The sequence below is a fragment of the Poecilia formosa genome, unplaced genomic scaffold, assembly GCF_000485575.1.
Source record: "Poecilia formosa unplaced genomic scaffold, Poecilia_formosa-5.1.2 Scaffold108, whole genome shotgun sequence".
NCBI lineage: Eukaryota > Metazoa > Chordata > Actinopteri > Cyprinodontiformes > Poeciliidae > Poecilia > Poecilia formosa.
The window spans coordinates 1,242,599-1,248,187 of NW_006800047.1; the positions used below are offsets into that span (position 1 = coordinate 1,242,599).

General features: G+C 41.4%; 1 long non-coding RNA gene across 1 annotated transcript; it reads left to right on the forward strand.

Annotated features, from left to right (window-relative positions):
* The first annotated feature begins 1,281 nt into the window (after positions 1 to 1,281).
* Positions 1,282 to 3,680, forward strand: LOC107837053 (uncharacterized). Its single transcript, XR_001663031.1, has 2 exons — positions 1,282 to 1,364; positions 2,930 to 3,680. It is a non-coding gene; the product is annotated as an uncharacterized LOC107837053 (long non-coding RNA).
* The last annotated feature ends 1,909 nt before the right edge of the window (positions 3,681 to 5,589 follow it).

Here is a 5,589-nt window from a genome sequence, read left to right on the forward strand (position 1 = left end):
TTACTGATGAATCCGTATGTGTGTCACTTAATGAAAAAACAAAATAACAAACAAACACAGAACCAACCACAATAGAAAAAAAATTTGCATTGTGAAAAGGATAAACAGCTCTGCTGAGAGAAGAATGGGTTTCATTTTTGGCTTAAGAAATACTGGGTAATGTAGTTTCTACATTTTGTGTTCAGTAATAACGCATTTGTCCATGGGCATCCCCGTCTTTTCCTTTTCTCACTCAAATCCCAACTTGCAGCAAAAACTGTCACTGAAAACGCAAAACAAAAGAGCCCTCAGCGATTTAAACACATCAAATTCAACAAAACAACATTGAAGCAAACGTGATTTTCACCCACTTTAATAAAAAAAAAAAAAGCAGTTTTACATAGCTGAAGATGATTTTTCACATCATCTTTGCTGTGGGTAACAGAATAAGATGCAGCAAAGGTTAAATTATGCCATCTCAAGTCCAAAAGTTGACATTGTAATATTTTTACTTCCTCAGTTGAGGAATGCTGGTCTATACATATAAATCTAATTTACAACGGAACTAATGGGTTTTAAGACTAAGGTTCGGTTTTTATTGTCTGATCTGAAGGCGTTTTTTATGCTAAAAAGTCAAAAAATGAACCTTTTGTCTTATAATAAATTGAATGAAGGTGTCAGAAATCACAAACTTGTTTCTAAGGACTCTCTGTTCAGTCTAGAATCATTCAGATCAGGTCTAATCAACCTATTTTAGAGTCTTAACTAGAGACAACCAAACGCAGCAGGCACCAACATTAGCTGCTAGCGGCTAACTGCTAGCCGGTGGCTACATTCTTGTCCATTTCTCTGCAATAGCCGAACCTCTGTCAATTTAGGTCAGTCACCTTAAAGGCAGGTAAAAAGTATGCAGTCGCTTTTGTTAATCATATGTAATCATTCTTTTTTTAGAAATCAGTTTTCATTTTGACGTTAAAGTGTGTAAAAATGATGTAAAATTTTTTTTCTCCTTCATTTGAGTCGTCTTGATATTTAAATATGCATCTCGTTATATTCATGGGAAATCAAAGTTTAGAGCTCAGTACGCTGCATCAAGCGCACTTTAAAAGTTTAAATCATCATCACACTCATTCAGAATCACAATATTGTTTTTTTTCCTAAGCATACGCTGCTTTCTAAGCTCAACTCTACACACTTCATCCTTTATTTCCAAAGTACTTGTTTTAATTCTGTACTTGTGCCAGCACATCCCCTATTCCCGCTTCTTTTCTTTTTTTTTTTTGTCTCACCCTTCCCTCACGTAGAAACTCGGCGGATGAGAACGAATACCGGGGCTTTCCTGCTCCAACACTTCAAACAGCCGCAGCCGAGCTCGAACAGCTAAGGTGTTACTTTTTATTCCTTCTGCATCAAACACATCCTCGATCAAACATCTCGCTCCTTCAAACAAGGTGTCATCTGCTGCAGTCCATTTGGGTTTGATATGAAGTAGTGTAAAGAGACAAAGGCTGCACTGATACCGTGATTGCCTGCCTCCCTCCTCTGATTCCTCACAATACAATATCTAGAAACGAATCCGATGGAAAGTGACAGCGAACGCCTTCCAGCTCCGTCTCTTACTCATGCTGTTTTAATTTGCTTGCCACGTCCACCTTCAAACTGCAGTTTATTGTCTCGCTGAGCTGTAATGTTTTCACGCCGTTTGAGTCTTTTTTCTTTTTTTTTTTTGCACAGTGTTACTTTCCAGCCTCAAACATTCATGAAATTAAATGTATCTGAATGTGACAGACCAACACAAAGTGGAGCACAATTATGAATTGGAAGGAGTGTGACGGTACTTTTTTTCCACCCCACATGTCCTCCCTACACTGGTTGCCTGTACTTTTTAGGATTTTGTTCAAGATTTGATTTCTGAGTTTTAAATGTTTAGATGGACCTCCTTATCTCACAAGAGGTTTTACACAAGTGTGTAAAAAGAAAAAGTTTGAAGTCAGAATTCTTGTCGCTTTCCAGGAGTGCCGTAGATCCCAAACTTTGGAACAAGCTTCCTCTTCGGGTGTTTTCACACCCTATAAAGTTGCAACATTTGTTACATATTCAGCTGGTGCCATCCGCTTTCACACAGCACTGTGTCAAACAAACAAATCTCTTTGAAAAACGTCTGCAGCCTTTTCGCCTGCAACAAGAACCATTGAGGTAAATGAAGCAAAATCCTTTGAAGAAGACATGAGCGATGAGCACAACTTCATTCTTTACGAAATGTAGACAAACATGGAGTAGCGTCAGATTTTAGTGGAAGGTAGATTGACAGAAAGGTAGATAAGGAAGTTAGGTGGGAAGGTTGGAAGGAAGCTAGGTAGGTAGGTAGGAATGCCTACCTACCAACAATCAACTCACAATAAAAAAATCTATTTACTTCCACTGTACTGTTGTGCATTACTTTGATTTGGTCCACCACATGACATCCCTAATGAAATAATAAGCTTTGTTGTTGTAATGTGACAAAACGTGATGAGGTTTAAAAAAAAAAAGGTCTTTATACTGCTCCAAACATTTAATCCATATCGACATGATAGTTACAGTTTTTGACTGCAGCAGAGGGAAGGAAACCACTATTTCAGCTGCTCACAAATCAAAAGCAGGTCTCCATTGGCTTACCCATTTACACAGGAAATCAATCTATTTGTACTACGTCCAATTTGCTGCTCACTTTACTTGCATGCTTCTATTTTTCTTTTTTTTCTTCTTTTTTTTTATTTATGACAAAAAATGGACACCGGTGTCTTCGGTTTCACTACCAGAGGAAGTCTGCATCCTCTGGACAAAGTGAAAAGCCAGCTCCAGTCCAATTTGCTGCAGGTTTCCCTGAGGAGAAGGAAGCAGTGTTGATTTTGGCACACGCTCCCAGACCCAACCAACAAATCCTGCCTTTTTTTTTTTTCTCCCCCAGACGAGTTGGCTTGGGAACTCACTGGAGAACCGGGAAAGAAGAAGAAAAAGAAGAAGAGGAAGGAGGGAGAGAGAGAGAAAGAGGGGTGAAAAACAGCCCCGGGGCTGGAGGGAAGATATTGTATGCATGTGCACTCAAGCACAAGGTTTGTGGCCAGCTGCTTAAGGATTTTTTTTCTTTTTCTGGGGAGTCAAGATTATCCACAGAGTCAATAGAGTGAGGGAGGAAGATGAGGAGAGAGAGGCTGCTTATGCCAGTGTTACTCAATTCTGCTGCTGGGGGGAACAGAGAGACACTGTCAGCACTGTTTTGTTTTATACTCTTTAGTGCAGGACACACAAACCCTCTTACGCGCAGATCTGTGAGAATTAATTTTGAACTCAGTACACCTTGATAAATCTTTACAACCGGATTGGAGGCCATGAATCTCTTCAGGTCCTGCATGGCACATTCGCTTTTAAGCTCCAAATCCCTCCTACCCGTCACTTTCTTTCTAACGATGACGCCTCTCGGGACGTTATCTTTTAATATTTCTCAGAGTTTCTTTTCCAGCTTTATTTATTTTTTATTATTATTATTTTGATGTATTAAACGTGACTGAGGGGGGGGAGAAGGCGCCGGCGTTTCCTCGTCTCGGTTTGAAACTGAGCGGTTGCCAAGGTTGCGGCTTCCACATTTTCACAGCCATGCCTGTCAAAGGGCTGAAAGGGGGGCTAAAGCCCTTGGAAAAAAAATAAATAAAAAAACAAAACACCTTCTGGCCGGCTCCTCCATTCTGCATTCGGTGAAAACCCGCTAAAGGCGACACAAGGAGGAAGAGGGACGGAACCGGGGTCTGCGTTTCACTGATATACCAAACGGTACCGTTGCTGTCGCTCTAGGAATAATTGCGAGGGACAGGCTGTGGATGCCAGAGTGCGGCCCAGCATAATACCTCCGCTTGAGGCTTCCTCTCACAGCCTGGTGCTGAGGCCTCGATGGCGGCGCCATGCAAAGCCAGTTAGCAAAGCCAGTCAACTACCTAAAGCAAGCTGAGGCGGCGGTTCGTTTTCCAAACTTTAACCCGCTTTAGCTCCTGCCTCGTCCGAAAACGATTGAGACATTCCGCACGTCTCGGCTGAAGAGTCCTTTTTTTTTGTTTTTTGTGGCGCCGTGGCGTGGATGGACAGCCCCATTCAGGCAGCCTTTCAAGGGTTTTGTCAAGCAAGGAATTTAGATTGGAGTTCTTACATGACCTTTCGCGAGGGTCACTGGGTGGGATCTGTTGGGAGCTTTTGTTGGCACACCTGGGTGATGGACGCTGGACAGAGCAACAGACTCCTCTTTCAAGTTTTTTCTTAGTGGGCCTACAATGGGCAGAAAAAGAAAAGAAATCCTAGACTGAGCAAGAAGGACCGTAGAAAAAGGAAACAATTTCATCAGACATATGTAACGGTTTTGTCAAACAGATACTGGAGGCTAGAACCGCTCCACAAACGCACACAAGAACAAGAACATACTGAAACCTTTTCACACAAAACTAAGTATTTTGGGGGGATCAATGTGATTTAAATTTATTTTATAGGGGCAGTGTAATGTAAAATCAACTTTTTTGAGCTTTACGTCATGTTGCAATGTCATTCCCTCACCAAAAACATACAAGGAGTGTTGCTTTGATTCTTTCATGCATGTTTGAGAAATACTTCAATCTCCGTGGCAACCACAGCTGTGTAAAACACTTGGGTGGATGTAGCTCTGCCTTGAGGACAAAGCTCCTCCTTGGAGTTGCAGTTTCCAAACTTTGGAGCTTCTGCCTTACAGAGCAGCTCCTTCAGACTAGCCAGAAGCAAGTAGCAAACATTTTACAAGCTACTTCTCAGTGCAACGCTGGTAATAATGTTGTTAAAGGGTTAATAGAGGAGTGATATTGCAATGACTTCCTGAAAGTGGAGTTTCAGAAAGAGTAGGAGTTTCTTAAAGGTGTTAAATTCTATCTATTATTCAACAATTCAACATGCTTGTCCCTAGTGAGGTTGTGAGGGGTGCTGGTGCCTATCTCCAGCAGTCCATGGACAGGTTGCCAGTCCATTACAGGGCAACAATCATGCACACACTCACACCCAAGGAGAATTTAGTGACAATCAACCTCGCGGTCATGTTTTTGGACTGTGGGAGGAAGCCAGAGTACCCGGAAAGAACCCATGCATGCACATGCAAACTCCATGCAGAAAGACCCCAGGCCGGGATTCGAACCCAGGACCTTCTTGCTCCAAGGCAACAGGGGTGCCAACTGCACCACTGTGCAGCCCAGGCATTAAATCACAAAATCAAATTTCTTCTAAGTCATATTTGATATAAACAGCATTTTTACAACAACTAAAGTTACTTGTTTGTGCTATAAAATGGATCTATATGCCTGGAAAACACATAATACTGCCCCTTAAAAATCTTCATACAGTTATATTCTGTCATTGTATAAAGAAATATACAAGTCCCATTTGTAGTTGTATGTATGGAATACGGCAACATATGGACAAATGAGAACAATGGAACCACTTGTCCTCTTTGGGTTCATATTTCCTCCTCTTATGGGACAACAAGTCAAAAGAAATACAGCCTACAGATGACTAGCTTGGAATTTTAACAGAGTTTAAGAGTTGTACACATTTTGACTGACCAAC